Below are 16187 nucleotides of genomic sequence, written 5' to 3' on the forward strand. Positions count from 1 at the left end.
CACAGCCTTGGTGTTTATGAGCTGTGTAACTTTGGGCAAGTCACTTCTCAGAGATTCAACTTTCTTTTTTGGTAGATTAGGTCAGGACTTTTTAAAAAAAAATTCCTCTCTTCCAGTAAAGCATTTTCTTCAAATGGAGTCTAACATTAAAGTAGATCAAAGTGGAATAATTCTGTTTAAGAAGAAAGTGGTATTGCCCCCACCCCACTCTCTCCCGCCTCCAGGAAGCCCCTGAAGCACTTCCACGATGCCCCTAGGGCTAACACAGCTTCCACTACTAGTCTACCTTGCAAGGGTTTGAGGTGACCAGTCCTTGAGTTGGCATCAAGCCAACAGCCAATAAAGACTCAGCCAAAGTGATTACATTAAGCATGGTTTCCATGAGGACTAAAAGAGCCTTCCAGGTTTCCTAGCAACAGACATCAAGGGCCAGGCCACAACAGAGTAAAAAACATTATTTGAAACATGGGAAAAATGGTTAATTGAGTTTAACCCTTATTCTCTATCGTGATGCAACAAATAGAAGTGATCGTAATGGCAACAACAATTTTCCAGTTTCTTAACCTTCAATTTTCCACTATCTCCTGAACTGCAACATGGCAATCATCCACCAAAGAGTAGAATTTCCATTTTATTGAAAAATGAAAAGTGCTAGTGATTTTTTCCTCTTTTTGATCCAAGTTTTACTTGAGAAAGGAAAGGGATGAGAGGAGAGTGATAATAATATGAGCATGTTCTCCTTTCATACCATAGCACATAGAGGAAGATATTCAAACACAAGTTTGCATAAAGCCTTGGTCTTTGACCTTTTTTTATGAGCATCATCTCCCCATTTTATAGATTAGAAAAATTCACTCAGAGGTTAAGAGATCCACTTAAGGTCACAGGCCTGTTAAATGGCAGATCCAGGAAAAAACAGGGTTTTTTTTAAGGCTGATTTATCATCTTTATTACAGAATTAACTGATTATAATGCTTTTGGTCAGAGTTTATATATAATTTCCTTGTTTCTCTCTAGTTTTCACTTTGAAAAAATTTAAGCCTAGAGACAAAACAGAATATGAATAGCATATATCCTTTACCTAGATTCACAAATAAACATTTTATCCATTTGTGCCTTTTTTAATTAAAAAAATTTTTATTTTAATTTATTTTTTATTGCGTTGGGTCTTTGTTGCTGTGTGTGGGCTTTCTCTAGCTGCTGTGCGGGGGCTACTCTTCGTTGCAGCGCAGGGGTTTCTCATGCGGTGGCTTCTGTTGTTGCGGAGCACGGGCTCTAGGCGCGCGGGCTTCAGTAGTTGTGGTACACAGGCTCAGTAGTTGTGGCTCACGGGCTCTAGAGCGCAGGCTCAGTAGTTGTGGCACATGGGCTCAGTTCCTCCACAGCATGTAGGATCTTCCCGGACCAGGGATTGAACCCATGTCCCCTGCAATGGCAGGCGGATTCTTAACCATTCTTCCCCTGCAATGGCAGGTGGATTCTTAAAGTCCCACATTTGCTTTTTTTGTATGTATATGTGTGTGTATATATGTGTGTATATATGCATTTTTATGCTGACCTATTTAGTTACTTAAGAAATAGCAACTCATGAATACTTTCTTATTTTATATTATATCTTACTATATATATTCTTATACCCAAAATGCCATCAACTACCCATGAAAATTAAGTAAATTGACTATCATCTAACACAGTCTATGTTTAAATTTCTCCAATTGTCTTAATACTCTTTCATAGATTTTTAAAATATTGGATCCAATTAAGATTTGCACTACACATTTGTTTTTTATCTTTCTTTCTTTTTTTGGTTTGGTTTGGTCTTTTTAATCACTTTTATCTGGAGAAGTCTTCTCCCTATTCTGTTTTCCATGACATTGATGTTTTTTGAGCCCAGATTAGCTTCTTCTGGAATGTCCCACACCCTAAATTTGTATACTGTTTCTTCATAATTTGATATAGGCTAAACATTTTTACCAAGAAAATTACATAGGTGACATTGTATACTTATTATATCACATCAAACAAAATCAGGTGAAAACAAATGAAATCAGGTGGTTTCCCTATTGGTGAGGCTGTTTGATCACCTAGTTAAGATGATGATTAGCAGAGCTCTTCATCATAAAGGTACATTTTCACTTGTGATTTGTAAGTAATGAGCATTGTGAAACTTTCAGACCATGTAAATATTCAGTTTCACAACTTTTCAGGCAATCATTTTAGCAACCATTGTTGATCCTGATCTTGTCAGAATCATGTATTAATACTGAGAGTTGCAAAATGGTGATTTTCTTAGTTCTATCCATTCCTTCCACATTTATAAGCTGGCATTGTGTTAAAAAGAGGAGTCTTCTCCCTCTCCCTCTCCCTCTCTCTGTCATTGGGTTTCTCTGTGTCTGTCTTTCTCTCATTGCTACTTCAGCAGTCACTGTGCACTACTTCTTTAAAATGTTGCTTTTGATCTAAATTCCTCCATAAAAAGACCTGCTTGTAGAAAATGTTTGCAAAGCACAGTAATTTAGGATTATTTGTCCATGGTGTCTTCCAAAAGCTTAATGAAGAGGGTAGAGCCAATTATCTTCATCTGAGCTTCCAGGAATGAAGTTTTTATTTATTAATAAGGAAACTGATGAACAATGTTATTAAGTAACTAATGAAAATAGAGAAGTGTACATAAAAGAAAAAAGGGGTAGGAATCTTTTTTAAGGGTGTTGCTGAAATCCTCAAACTTCTCACCTGATATCAAGCTAAAGAAAAGAGTTTGAGAGGTTTTTCTTTGGAAGCCTTTGGGCTCCTTAAAGGAAAGGGTCTAGTTCCAGTGCTATGAGTATAATCAGTGCAGAGGGAGTTCATGGAACATGTGAAAAAGTTTTAAGGCTGGCATGCAATGTTTCCTTAATTGCTGCTTTTCAAATAAATTAATGAGAGCAAAAAATAAACTTAGTTTGGGTCAGGATGCTTGAAGTAAAAGCACAATAGGACAAGGATGGGGCTGTTTCTCAAGGGAAGTCAAAAGAGAAACCACTGGATGATTTTTTATTAAAGTTTCCACATTTAAAATTCCCTCCTTGCAGATATCACTGCCAGAAACTTTCTTACATCATAAGTTGTGAATATTTCCTTAACTTGCTATAAAAGAAAGAAAGATCTTGAGATGCATATTTCTTATGATTATGAATCATTCAGGAAACATTTAAGGAGGGTTACTGCTTTCTTGGCATGGATTTACAAGTTAGTGACCCAAAGATGAAAAAGACCCAGCTCCTGATTATTGGTACCTCCAGAATTTCTATCTAGAAGTTTAGGAATGACAATTTTGGAGCTAAGAGATTTGTCATGAAGCTATGTTTGCATTTCAGATGAAGTTTTTTTACTTAGATTATATGTTACAGGTCAATTTAAAATTGGCAAAGTTTTTTTGAAGATGTCTTTACTCATTCGTTTCATAAGACTGAGAAAATATCAGTTATGTTCATATCAAAAAAAGGGGAGAAGTTACTGATGGAAATTATGAAAAAGCTAAGACTTTTTCTCTCGCATTATATTATACCACCACTATTTCTACACTTGAGGACCTTGGTCTTAAAAGGGGTGATAAATGCATATGCAAATCATTATAATAAAACATAGTATTAATGGGATAGATGAATGAACAAAGAGACATTAATAAACTAAATGGGCTAAAATCATTCATTTGAGTTGGAGCCTAAGGGCACAACTATGAGATTTTCCTTCAGACACCTTTGAGGATACAGTTTGATTCAAAATTTGGTCCTCTACCCTCTATCCTTTTGTTTCTATCCTAAAATCAAAAGTTCCTAGGGAAATTTCACACCCATCAAACCAGGTTTTTCTTTCACTATGTGATAGTTCCAGGGAGGACTAAGTTCAAAGGGAGCTGTGTGAGTGGGTTATAGGTACAAAATCTCTGGGAGTAAAAGAAACGGCTTAGCAGGAAGAAACTGAGACTCCTCTCTTCCTGAAGACTCTGGGCTCCCTGCTGCCTGCCCGCTCCCCCTCCCCAAGAAGTGGAAGTAGAGATAGCTGTGTTTCCAACCGGGCAGAATTTTAATAAAGTAACTGATGTTTTCAGGAAAAAAACATTAATGTCAGCCAGGGGAGAAAAGATCAGGAGCCCCTTGATGGCCATGTGAGGAGTGCCCTAGAGGCTGGGGTTCAGTGGCAAAGAGGGCATGACTAACAGCCACATTGTTGAAGAAAAGTTGTAGAATAAATACCATTATTCAGACACTCATTTATTTTTCTGTAAGGTATGTTATAGTTCAAGTCTACCAACTAATAGCCATCAACATTCATCCAACTTCTACCTGACTAGAGTTTGAGCTTCTTGAGGGCAGGGATCAAATCTTATTTATCTACATTTCACCAATGCCTATTGCTCTACCCATCACATAGTGGAGGTAAAGATAGTGTGACTAAATGGGAAGAGTTTTGATATTCTCTTAACCAAGAATATAGAAACAAATGAGAGTAATGGTCAGTAATGATATATATGTTGCAGACATTCCATTATGTCATTTACATCACTGTGTGGGTTCATGACCTAAACCATGATATAATGAAGCTTAGTAGAATAAGGCACTTTTTTTTTTTTTTTAATCTATTCATGGCTGTGTCGGGTCTTCGTTTCTGTGCGAGGGCTTTCTCTAGTTGCGGCAAGCAGGGGCCACTCTTCATCGCGGTGCGCGGGCCTCTCACTGTCGCGGCCTCTCTTGTTGCGGAAGACGCGCAGGCTCAGCAATTGTGGCTCACGGGCCCAGCCGCTCCACGGCATGTGGGATCTTCCCAGACCAGGGCTCGAACCCACGTCCCCTGCATTGGCAGGCAGATTCTCAACCACTGCACCACCAGGGAAGCCCCAATAAGGCACTTTTTTTAAAGGATATAAATATAAATATAATTTCATGATTTAACTCTTTTACTTGGGGCTTTCTGCCCATGATAGGAATGTTGAAGACACCAACAGTTAGCTTTTGAAACAAGATGATTGAAACAAATATAACTTTTCAATTTTCTATGATGAATACATGTTGTCTCCATGTTCAGGCAATCCTAATGACAAGAGTAACCATTGGCTTTATAAATCACAGCTTAGAACAAACTATCAATTCACACATTATATAATGATTCGCTGACTGTCCTTGGACTTGAGTCAATTTCATAATACCTGCAAGAGCATCTGATTTCAAACTTAGGTTACAAATCCCAGGGAGAAATATAATCTAAAGAGTGAACAGCACACGAATAAAGAATTGGCTGTTCTAACAGTTAAGTTTCAACACAATTTGTAGAAACCCTGTTATAGAAGCTGTGTTTGTTTTAACAGAGCTGTCTTGAAACAAAATTTGTAGGACAGTATTTTAGGGTATGATTAAATCACTGGGATTTAAATCTGGCCATTCCATAATTGCTAAAATCCGTGTCATGCTGACACAACAAAACTTTTCCAGATCACCTCTTTATTATTTTGCAGTAAACTGTAATTGGTATTTAGTTCCCCTGAGTGAATCTGTTCTTTAGGACACACATTAAGTCATTTGTTTAGAGTTCATCTATATATGCACATCTCATTTATGTTAGATTGAAGATTTTCACTTATGTTTTTAGAAAGTCTTAGGTATAATTGAAATTAGGGGTAACTTTTTATATGCTATTAACAATTTCCTTCATAACCTTAAAGGATTTCAAATTCTGCTCTCATTATAATTTGTCTACTTTTTAAAAAAAACATTTAAACCTAGTGATCCATTTTATTTTCAACTCATCATATCCTTATATAAAATACTGTATTACGCCAGGGAGGAGCTATAAAAGTCACTTAGAGGATTTTCACAGTTGACATGTTCTCTAGATGATCCACACATTCAGATCTCACTGGATAGGGGTTTTCCACTTTTTACTCAGCTTGCATGCACTCTTATTTGCCCAAACTTCAACACACTTAAGCTCTCTTTTATAGATAATGAAACATTCTCTCACAACCCCAATCAGTATATATGCATTCAGAGTCATTTTATTGTTATCTCTGAAACACATATATATAAAGAGGAGAGGGTGGCAAGATGTTATTGTTCAATGTCAGATTTTTAAACTAATTCTAAAATAGTATGGAGTTTCCTCAAAAATTAAACATAGAATCACTTCACTTCTGGGTATATACCCAAAAGAACTGAAAGCAGGCACTTGGACCCATATCTGTACACCCATGTTCCTAGCAGCATTACACACAATAACAAAAAGGTGGAAGTAACGCAAGTGACCATCAACAGATGAATGAACAAAATGTGGAATATACGTATGATGAAATATTATTCATCTTTACTAAGGAAGGAAATTCAGGTACCTGCTTTAACATGGATGAACCCTGAAGACATTATGCTAAGTGAACTAAGTCAGTCATAAATAGAGAAATACTGTATGATTCCACTCATATGAAGTTCTTAGAGCAGTCAAATTCATAGAGACAGAGAGTAGAATGGTGGTTGCCAGGGGCTGCGGGGAAGGGAGAAGGGGAGTTAGTGTTTAATGGGTATGGAATTTCAGTATAGGAAGGGAAAAATGTTCTGGAGATGGATGGTGGTGATGGTTGCACAACAATATCAATGTACTTAATGCCACTAAACTAGACACTTAAAATGGTTAAAATAGTAAATTTTATTTATATTTTACCACATATTTTAAAATAAATAATTTAAAAAGTAATCCTAATATTTTAGTAAGGTCTGCTGAAAAACAAACTCTACATTTTACCGTTTAAGCAAATTATACTCTAGAGGTTATTTTACTTTTTGTGGGATCTTGTGATGCAACCAGAAATGAGATAATTAATTATGGCAGAAAGAGCCTTGGCAGAGTCAGTACTTCACATGAGACCTCAAGTAGTACCTAGTAGGTAGGTCTTGCTGAACCTAAAACCCATGCGAGGCTCAGAACATAGTGGGTATCTTCAAAGCTGGATGGAAAGGCATCACAGGAATACAAGCAGGTGCTACCTGAAGAGCCCAGGCAGCTATCACCCCCAGGGATTCTGTCAGTTTTGGATAACAGAGATAGGGACTGATCCTATCTCTAGAGAGATGAGACATCCTGGGCAGGTGAATCCTGACATAGGAATTCAATCCAGAGACTGAGACACACGTTGGGGGTTGGGAGGCAGTTTAAGAATGGCTGGTCTCAGGAACAAGGAGACTGTCATTGGTATTTGGAGCTCAAGTTCAGAGAATGTAGAAACTTATGCTGTGACCCCTTGGAATTGAACATGGCTTCTTAAATCCTTCCTGAGTTAGGCAAGGCTGGCACAGGGCTGAATCTGCACCTGGATATCATGTGGGTCTAATTATTCCAGAGGAGAGTTTGGAGGTTGTGGGTACAGAGGGAGTGGAAAAGCTCAGGTTAGGTCCTGAGAGTTTAAGGAAAATGAACATTTTCCACTCCATAATCCGGTGAAAGTCAGTGCCATGGTTTACACACATGTCAGATCCTCAGCCCTGGAATGTTGACCCCTTGTGCTGTTGAGCATCTCTGGAATCTTCCCATCTCTCTATCAGCTGCCCATCACCATTCCCTAGTCCCACTGGCCTTCCATCCTCTATGATGTTCTGAGCCCAAACATTCCCAATCTAGTCCTCCTGCCTCTTTCCAATCCACTCCAGCCCATATACAAGGCAGAACTTTTTGAAAGGGCTGGGCTTTAGGGCTGCATTAGCTCTACTTGGTAGAAAGTACTCAATAACCATTTGTTGAATTTCATTGAAAATTTCCTCAGCAAACAAAAATTTTTCAATGCATTAAGTTTCTCAAGTTCTCAGTGTATCCTGATGCCAAAAAAGTGGCCTGGGAAGGAATCAGGAGTTAGCTATTAAGAAGTCCTATGATCTTAAAAAAGTATTTAATTTCTTTTTTGCTCTCCTTATAAAATGATTCTTTTAAGTCCTCAAAAGACTTTCTAGTTCCAAAGTGTTGGATTATCAGGGCACCTGAGATGTCTGGAATCTCCCATTTCCTGTAAACAGTTAATCCCTGGCAAGGGCATGAGGCCTTAGAGTTCTATCCCATTATCAATCTCCTAAGCCACACAGTGTTTCTTTCTAATCGTCTTATGATTCTCAGTCCCTCCTGATCTCAGGTCTGAAACAACCTTTTGGGTTTTGGGGTAAATTATGGCAAAAAACAAATGAATTAAACATATGATATAAAACAACGGCTTGAAAACTGATGCAAATTTTAAAAATTTTTATATTTTGAATAACGAAGGAGATTTGATCCATATGCATGAATACCTAAAAAACCATTTTTTAAGGTCAAATTTTTAAAATCTACACACCGGTCTCAAACCATTTGGCTTTGTTGCTTTTTAACTAAAATAAAGTGAACTAATTCTGATTAAGTTTGGGGGGGGGGGATCTTCAGCATAGATGACAAATTATATGCCAGATGTTGGCTTCCTACGATTCAAAACCACGTTGCTAAAAAGCAGGCTGCTGGCCGATCTTTAATTACTAATATTAGTAATATGGACATCCAAGCCTAATGCATGATATGAATATAAAATATACAATTAATATAAAATGCATACTGAAAAAATTTTAACTAATGAATGAACATCACTACTGCATTAGCTTTCTTAAGTAGGTCAGAGCTTAAAGCTGTCCAAATAATAGATTTTTATGTTTCTTTTTTTTCTCTATCTCGGAGCAAGAAATTAATTTTTTCCTGTTCCAAAGTCATCACTAGATTAATGACTGTCATGTGAAGCCTGGCTACAGGGAGCTCCTCATACACACAGCCATGTGTAGCTCCTGAAAAATGAACAGAATCATTTTTCTCACAGAACATGAATACAATGGGATATCAAATAGATTATTATTTTTCTGAGAAAGAACTGTTAAATTTGTTCTGATGACAGTGGTGAAATGAGACTTAGAAATACTAATGCCTTTCCCTTCCATCATGCCTAGCTTATGCTGTCATAGATACCGTTTCAATTTAGAAAGCCATACTGAGCACACTGTGGAAAACCTTACTGAACACTACAATATGGAAAAAGACAAGACCTTTGCCACCCAAGAACTTATATTCTAGTAGGAGACATATGATCCCATTAAGATCCACTGATATATGAATAACACAGTCAAAAAAGCATTTTTTAACTGAAAATGAGTTTTCTAATTGGCATTTCATTCTCTTTTTTAACACTGTAAATAAGATAAAGTTCCAACTGTGAGAATTTTCTTTAAAAGTCTACAATGTTACTTCAGACACTCAATATTAGCTGGACCTTACCACCCGGAATTCAGAGTGGATGGATGCAGTGAATGACAGGCTAGAGTTCCCTGAGATGTGGATTCTGACTAATGCATCTGCCCTTGCCTTGCAGTGAACCCCTGCAGCTCTAGGGCAAATGAGGCGAGAGCACGCTGAAAGCTCTTGAAGGAGGATGCTACTGACAGAAGTCAGGCATGTCTTAAAAATGAAATGAACACAAAATTCCAAACTTTATTAGACTACAAAAATTGCATATGTTAAATTTTAAGGGACTCTTTTCCATAATATTGCTCTGTTATACAAGTTCCAGGAACTTTTTTTTAAAAAAATTGTAGTTTGGAAAAAAATAATCTTAAGTCCTCAAAGCATCTTCAGGACTAGGAATGTTTAATGCCCCTTCAAAATGCTTTGAGGACTTAAAATTATTTTTTTCCAAACTGAATAGTAATACTTACGTATGAATGGTCAAAAAATTAAACTAATTACCAGATCTATTCAGAAATTAAAATTAGCAGGAAAGAGAATGGTCTGGAGACCCATTTTTATTTAAGAAGTTATATGTGTCTGCCTCCTGCACTGGACTGCCTTATGAATCCCGGGTCACCAGCACCTGACTTATTGTAGGTGCTCTAGTGCTCTATAAATTGCTGGTTGAAGGAGTAAGCCTGTGAGTTAAGTGAGGGGGTAAATAAGTGAGTGAGAAAGTGAGTCAGTGAAGAATAAATGAATGCATTAAGATTTACCAGTAAGTACATTAGAAGGCAGTGATCCTTGAGCCTCAAATTGAAGATAAGTAAATGCTTCTTAAATCCTTTTTGACATAACATTTGGAATATGTCTCTTACTTCTAGCCAAGGGCTTTCTCAAATCCCTCATTTCAATCACGACAATGGTACTGAAAGAGAAGCAGTAACCTTCTTTATTTTTAAGCAACTCTCTTTCAATCAACTTTTAATTATCCTAAAGGAGGAAACCAGTGGTGCAGATAATCCCCAAATCTCTTGTTGGAATGCATTATATGATGGCTTTTTATAGCAGTTTGCCTTCCTAATTATGTTTTGATTAGGTTTCTATTACAGTTATGGAGAATTCCCTTAGCAGAGAGGACAGCAGGTCAGGCAGCTCAAGAATACAGTGATCAATGCATTGAGGTTGGCTGGGACTGACCCATACCTTAATTTAGGCCCTTCTTTTTAAAATGCATCATGCTAAGCACTTTGAGACATACAAAGTCATAGCAGATTTTCAGGTTCATAATTATTCAGTGCCCATCACTGAGAATCTATTAGAAGGCAGATACTTCCCTAGGGGCTGTGAAAACAAAGAGGAATAAGATACAGTCTTATACAATAAAGATATAAACTCAGAATTTCAGGAACTCACTGCCTAGCCAGCAGTTTTCTGGTAGTCAATTTAAAAGAAAAAAAAGAAATGGGTAATGTTGATTTTAATAATGCATTATATTTAACCCAACATGTCCAAAGTAGTATTATTTTAACATGTAATCAATATAAAAATTATGAGATATTTTACACTCTTTGTTTTAGACTAAGTCTTCAAAATCCAGTGTATTCTTTACATTTGCTGTACATCTCAATTCAGACTAGTACATTTCAAATGCTTAACAGCCATATGTAGCTAAAGGCTTCCATATTGGGAAGCACGGTTCTAGAATCTTGCTTTTCAAACTATGGTCTGAGAATTAGCCTCACTGGCAGCATCTGAAAAATGTTAGATGGATCTCAGGCTCCATCCCAGACCTACTGAATCAAAATCTGCACTTAGCAAGACATGCAGGTAATACTAAAGGTGCACATTAAAGTTTGAAAAGCACCAATCTAGACAGGTGTAGTGTAGAGAAAAGATCTGAATGATCTGGAGTTAGGAGCGCTGAAGAAATGTTTACGGGCCAGCAATGATTGTAATGCGTGAGAAGCGGAAGAACTTAAGGGTATACAGGTAGCTGTTTATAAGGAATTGGATAAAACTATTTTAATCTGAGTGTTTCATAATCTTCAAAATGAAAATAATCCAGCCCATTTTGCAAGACTGATGTTAGGATTAGAGACAGGATGATAAAGCAATTCACATGATGCCTGGCTTCTAGACATGGAATCTTTAGATAATTCCATTACCAATGGTACATAGTCAGATGAAGACTCCAGTGCTGCAAGATTTTAACTACAAGGAAAGTGTCCGACACTATATGAAAATTGACCAAATAGGGAGAATTGCAGAACACCACTGCTGTCATAAGGATAGATTCTGGGTGATTGCCAGGAGTCTCAAGTGAAAGCTAATGTCAGAGCAAGTTCACTCAAGGTAGGATGGGAGAGGGGAAACTCCCTCAGAGGGCAATGCAGATGCTAGAATTCATACATCATGTTCATAAACCTACTGTGGCCACCCTTCACCAAAATATGTTGCACAAGTTTGGATATCTGGTTTATCAACTAATTAATAGGACTAAAAGGATCAGATAACTGGTCCTTGCGCTCATCTAACATCTGGCTCTTCCACTAAGTGGCATGTTGGTCAAGATTCCTTATTTTGGCTGTCAAATGATGTCAGCATATCTGGGAATATTATTCAGCTGAAAGTAATGCAATATTGAGAACCGGAAACCCAATAATATTTTTGTTGGAAGATTAGCCATCCCTCCCTTCTTCTAAGGACTATGTATCAAAAATGTCAACTATTACTAAAAAGAAAGGGAGGTAACTCTGTGGGAATAGAAAGGCTCTGGTTTGGGAGTCAGATCAGGGAGTGCTAGTTTTAGCTCCCCTATTAACTAGTTTTCATAACTCAGAATTTTAATCTCTTGTGGCCTCACTTCTGCCCTGATAAAACACGGAGGTTTAATATGTGAATCTCTTCTCTCTCTCTTTTATTTTAGAATATTTATTAATGGAATAACAAAATTGCTTTTCTTAAATACTATTTTCTTAAGTAACTTCAGTGATTTCCAGTTGTATTTTTATTTGATTTTTTCAAGTTTTATTTTTTATTGTGGTAAAAAATATATAACATAAAATTTACCATGTTAACCATTTTTAAGTGTACAGTTTGGTAGCACTAAGTACATTCACATTATTGGGCAACCATCACTACCACTCATCTCCAGAAATTTTTTATTTTCCCAAACTGAAACTTTGTACCCATTAAACACTAGCTCCCTCACTCCCTTCCTCCAAACCCTGACAATCACCATTCTATTTTCTGTCTCTATGAATTTGACTACCCTAGGTACCTTTCATATAAGTGGAATCCTACAGTATTTGTCCTTTTGAGTCTGGCTTATTTCACTTAGCATAATGTCTTCAGAGTTCATCCACTTTGTAGTATATACCAGAATTTCATTCATTTTAAGACTGAATAATCTTCCATTTTATGTATGTGCCACATTTTGTTTATCCACATTTGGGTGCAGTGATATGTGGTTTGAAGATAAAAGTTGCTGAAATTCACTGCAGTAGGGCCCGAACAAGGAAATGGATGCATTGGTGGATTTTCTGGGACTTCTAGGGTTAATGATGCTTAGGCCTTTTCCTAAACATCAGGAAAGAGAATAGGAAGCAGCCAAGGTAATTATTTAGCATGGTTAGAGGCTTACTGAGGCTGGAGTATAAAAACAGGGAAAAGCCTATTTATCAAAATGCAGGGAAAGTGTAGACTCAACCATTGGAGCCATCAAAGGTCTGAGATGAAGCTGTGCAAAGACTAGGAAGACGCTCAAGCACCCAGGGCTAAAAGAAAAGTGGAAAGTAAGGCACATTTTGGTCCTAAATGGGAATGTCAGTCAGAGTATCTTTGGTAGGACGATCATTCCTTTGAGTTTTGCATAAAATGCCAACCCTTAATGCAGATGAGTTAATCAGGGTTCATAGGTTCACACCATTAACAGTGTTTGTTTCCATGTGCCAGTTTGGATTATGACAGATCTGTGACTATCAGTGGGTCTATGAATTATTAAAGTTGACTAACAGTGACAGCTTCTGTAAAGTAAATTCTACTGACTTCAACTAGCAAAAGAAACCACGAAGCAACTGGAACCATCTTCCTTGTGTCATTAGATCTATGAATTAATGAGTTTTGAACAGCATCTCAAACAGGCAGTTCACAGAAAATCTTCAGGGCAAAAAGGAGTGGGTTAGAGGAGGTGAGGCTGAAAAAACTATCTCTGCTCATCCCCACTGTGCTGACCTTTCCAGGAAAAGTTTGATGAATTGGTGGAAGCTGAAATTGGGCAAAGGATATGAGAAATGTGATTCCGCTTCTTGTTTCACATCAGTTAGAAGTAGATGTAGATTAGTGAGTTTCTCTTTGAAAATGAAAATGTTTCTCATAGCTTAGTCAGAAACTTTCCTGAAAAAGAGGTTAGGTTGAGGGCCCATCTCAGGGCACTCTGGACACTGGAGTCCATCTGCTATGTGGAACCAGAGAAGAGTCAGGGCTGTCTGCAATATTGTAAGGACTGTTAGCATATTCTTAATTCAACCTTATTCTACTGGGCAAAGAGCAGTCGCCAAAACTTGGGGAAGAAAGGGCTTTTTTTTAAACCCATATTTGAGAATGTCATATTTTTATTTATTATTTTTTTTAATTTTATTTTATTATTTCTTATACAGCGGGTTCTTATTAGTTATCTATTTTACACATATTAGTGTATATATGTCAATCCCAATCTCCCAATTCATCCCACCACCACCACCCCCCACCGAGAATGTCATAATTTTAAATGTTCAGACCTCCATAGTCATCTCTCTGAGGCAACACAGGATAAATAAAAGTATGAGAATAAAGGTCAAAAACACTTCCAAGTTTGCTTTCCAGCTTTGCTACTTAATAGCTATGTAACCTTGGACAATTTACTTAACCTTTCTCAGTCTCAGTTTTCTCATCTTTAATTGTCTGTGTGATGATAATTGGCTGCGCTGTTATATGACAATGTACAAAGAATGCCTCTACATAGTAGATGCTCAATAAATGTTAGTAACCTTCCCTTATTGTTTTTGTTAAATTTGTGAGTACATATTCGTTCACTCATCCAGTCTTTCATTCTACAAATACCTATTCATATGTATGTGCCTAGCACTGTTGTAATCAAATGCAGCTCTTCATCAAATCATACATTTTCAATATGTTATTATCTTTTCCATGAAGTGTTTCATCTTTAAAAATAATTAATTCCTCCTAAGTTGTTCTGTAAAATAAATCAGTTACTTTGTATTATAAATATTCATAGTTCGAAATTATGTACCATATTTGTAAATGGGATAAAGAGTACATAAATTGAAATACCAGCTTGACAATGCAATAGAAATAAACTCTCATTGAGACCTAACAAATTCAAAAGGATATTGTTAGTAAACCCTTATTTTTATGTAGGCTGTAACAGGGTTACCCTATTATAATAACTAACTACCAAAACAACTACAGAATTGATCTTGGGTCCATTGGGAGTCCAACGATACCCTAAAAATACATTGATTTGAAATTTTTTCAAATGTTTTTAGAGTTTTACAGATCTCCCATGGGATTATGGTGGGGAAAGCTTTGGGTGACTACAGAGAATTTCTTCTATAACCATTATATTCTAGGATGGGAGTTCTAATGAAGGACTGATAAAAACTGAAATAGTCTGACAATCATCCTTCTGTTCTCAAAAGCTAAATTATGGGGGAAATGGGCATGAGGAAAAGGCTAATTTAAAAATTAATTGTCCAGGCTCATCCTAAGGGGTTTCCGCTCACACCATCTGTCCTGCAGTTCCCAGAGCTCATGGACTCCTCATCGTCCTAATCAGAGTCACAGTGTCAGGGCGCCTTGCCCCAGAGCTCCTGCAGGTGCTGGGGAATCTCTCTGGTCCAAACGTTGTGCCTGGAAGGCACATGGAAACACAAAAGACCCCGAATAGCCAAAGAAATCTTGAGAAAGAAAAACGGAGCTGGAGGAATCAGGCTCCCTGACCTCAGACTATACTATAAAGCTACAGTCATCAAGACAGTATGGTACTGACAAAAGAACAGAAATATAGATCAATGGAACAGGATAGAAAGCCCAGAGATAAACCCACACACATATGGTCACCTTATCTTTGATAAAGGAGGCAAGAATATACAATGGAGAAAAGACAGACTCTTCAATAAGTGGTGCTGGGAAAACTGGACAGCTACATGTAAAAGAAAGAAATTAGAACACTTCCTAACACCATACACAAAAATAAACTCAAAATGGATTAAAGACCTAAATGTAAGACCAGACACTATCAAACTCTTAGAGGAAAACATAGGCAGAACACTCTATGACATAAATCACAGTAAGATCCTTTTTGACCCAACTCCTAGAGAAATGGAAAAATAAACAAATGGGACCTAATGAAGCTTAAAAGCTTTTGCACACCAAAGGAAACCATAAATAAGACGAAAAGACAACCCTCAGAATGGGAGAAAATGTTTGCAAACGAAGCAACTGACAAAGGATTAATCTCCAAAATTTACAAGCAGCTCATGCAGTTCAATATCAAAAAAACAAACAACCCAATCCCAAAATGGGCAGAAGAGCTAAAAAGACATTTCTCCAAAGAAGATATACAGACTGCCAACAAACACATGAAGAGATGCTCAACATCACTAATCATTAGAGAAATGCAAATCAAAACTACAATGAGGTATTACCTCACACCAGTCAGAATGGCCATCATCAAAAAATCTACAAACAATAAATGCTGGAGAGGGTGTGGAGAAAAGGGAACCCTCTTGCACTGTTGGTGGGAATGTAAATTGATACAGCCACTATGGAGAACAGTATGGAGGTTCCTTAAAAAACTAAAAATAGAACTACTATATGACCCAGCAATCCCACTACTGGGCATATACCCTGAGAAAACCATAATTCAAAAAGAG

At 37.2% G+C, this 16187-nt stretch overlaps 1 protein-coding gene across 1 annotated transcript in view; it reads right to left on the minus strand.

Moving 5' to 3' along the window:
- RFC3 (replication factor C subunit 3) overlaps nt 1-16187 on the minus strand; it is a 248624-nt gene that overhangs the window by 211853 nt on the left and 20584 nt on the right. The window lies entirely within an intron of this gene.

Source organism: Eubalaena glacialis, chromosome 16, assembly GCF_028564815.1.
Source record: "Eubalaena glacialis isolate mEubGla1 chromosome 16, mEubGla1.1.hap2.+ XY, whole genome shotgun sequence".
Classification (NCBI taxonomy): Eukaryota; Metazoa; Chordata; class Mammalia; order Artiodactyla; family Balaenidae; genus Eubalaena; species Eubalaena glacialis.